Raw genomic sequence first — 2,500 nt, 5'->3', positions numbered from 1 at the left:
AAGCCCTTTTCTAATCCTGCTTTCTAGTTTGGCCCTTTTCCTTATTTCTTTATCTGTGGCTTTGATCTAACTGATTTTATTCTTTTATTAACGTCTTTAAATTGTCTATGGATAATTGAAACACTTAGGATTTCCTCTGGTTCTTTCATGTAGCCGCTTCTCTCACTCCCAGCAACTTGCACGAAAGCAAATTATCTCCTCGATTTCAAGGACAAAAATGCTTATACAATTACTTATCCCATATAGAAATTATTAATTCCCTTAGTAGAAATATATTATTTTGATAAATATATAATTCATATTAGTTTTGGAATGGAATTTCAATTTCGAGGCTTTTAAAACTAAGGAGTCACATAGAAATTCAAAATATCGATATATCATGAAATTATTTTGATGGTTTCTGCGCGTGGAAGTCACTGTCATTCGTCGATGCCGAAACGTGGAATTGACGTCATCGATACGGCTAATCTGCTCCACATCTTGATCAAGTGTGGAATGTGGAATTCCAGTGTTAATAAATTCCACACTTTGTAAAGAGATGATGTATGTCGATTAAAATGTAATAAATAATTAATATGAGTGTTTTATTATTTATTTTCCCCGTGATATCTTTATAAAAATTACAATAATTGTAAAGTCTATGAAAGTGTGGATGCTATGGGACTGGGAGGCTCAGTGGAGTTCAGCGCTTGATGTTGCCGACTCACTGAAAGACTGATTCTTGAATCAGTGTTGAGGGAATTAATTGCAATTGCCGCACAACAGTTGCCTTTTCACGAATTGATATGCATATATATATATATATATATATATATATGTATACATATACATATACATATATATATACATATATACTGTATACATATATATACATGTATATATATGTGAATATATGTATATATATGCATATATTTGTATATATATATATATATATATGTTTATACATATATATGTATATATATGCCTATGAATATGTATATTTATGTATAGATATATACATATACATATATACATATATATACACACACGCATATATGTATATATATATATATATATATATATATATATACATATATATACACATGTATATATATATACATATACACACTCACACACACACACACACACAAACACACACACACATATATATCTATATATATATATATATATATATATATATATATATATATATATGATAACTTGAAGAAAAATAGCAGACAATTCAAGGGCTAAGAAATCAGTGGTCTTTATAAAAAACGAAGGAAAAATAGCATTTGGGACTACACCTACATAAGCATCAACATCCATGAAGTGTCCTAATTCCATAAGACTTAAATGCTAAACTAGTTAGTTTAGCCGCAGAAAAACAGGATTGAGGAAGATCTAGTTTCTCAATACTCTACTTACTGTCTGTTATGGTCAGCTATATCAAAACGTAATTATACAAAATCCCCTTTAATTAATTTATCATAGAAATTAATAAAATAGTAATAGGTAAGGAAATAATACCCAGCAAACACACACACACACACACACACACACATATATATATATATATATATATATATATATATATATATATATATACATATATAAAAGACACTATACTCAATTTTTTATAATGAGGCACATTTGCACCGACATGCAGCGGTGCCCTTTTAGCTCGGAAAAGTTTCCTGCTCTCTGATTGGTTAGAATTATCTTGTCCAACCAATCAGCGATCAAGAAACTTTTCTAAGCTAAAAGGACACCGCTGCGAGTCGGTGCAAATCTGCCTCGCTAAAAAAAATTGACTATAGGTTGTTTAACTGTTTTATAGGAACAGTTATAGGAAAAAACAAAGTTGTTGATGAAGAGAATGATATATATACTAAGAATAAGGAGAGTGCAGATAGACTGAAGATCTACTGGAGGTGTGAAAATCGTGCATGCAAGGCGAGACTTCATACTGATGAAAACTATATAGAGACTAAGAAGGTTGGTATCCACAATCACACTTCAACAGCCGCAGAGGTAAACGCGAAGACTATGGTCTCAAATATTAAAGCAAAGTCAATTTCATCTCGTGATGTACCTCGCTCAATCATTGCTGGTGAAGTTGAAAAGTTAAACGAATGTGCTTTATTCCAAATTCCTCGGTTGCAACAACTCGGTAACAATATCAGACGTTGGAGGCAAGCAGATTTTAATTATCCCGCAACCCCACTAACAAATGTTGGGCTCTCCATTCCAAGTGAATGTAACTTGGCTTATAATAATAATAATAATAATAATAATAATAATAATAATAATAATAATAATAATAATAATATAGTTTATGCAAGTAACAACGTCCACTAAGTTTTATCACAAAAAATGTGAAGCTGATCGAAGCAAAGGTCAAAAAGGCACCACATAACAACCTAAATTCCCACAAGAGTTATCAGAAACTCAACAACACACAGCTCACCATTAATGCAATGGTGGCCGAGTTGCCCTTAGTCGTTCATCTCCATTTCAT

The sequence above is a fragment of the Palaemon carinicauda genome, chromosome 3, assembly GCF_036898095.1.
Source record: "Palaemon carinicauda isolate YSFRI2023 chromosome 3, ASM3689809v2, whole genome shotgun sequence".
NCBI classification, from domain to species: Eukaryota; Metazoa; Arthropoda; class Malacostraca; order Decapoda; family Palaemonidae; genus Palaemon; species Palaemon carinicauda.
The sequence above is the reverse complement of the archived record's forward strand: the minus strand, read 5'-3'. Positions refer to the sequence as shown.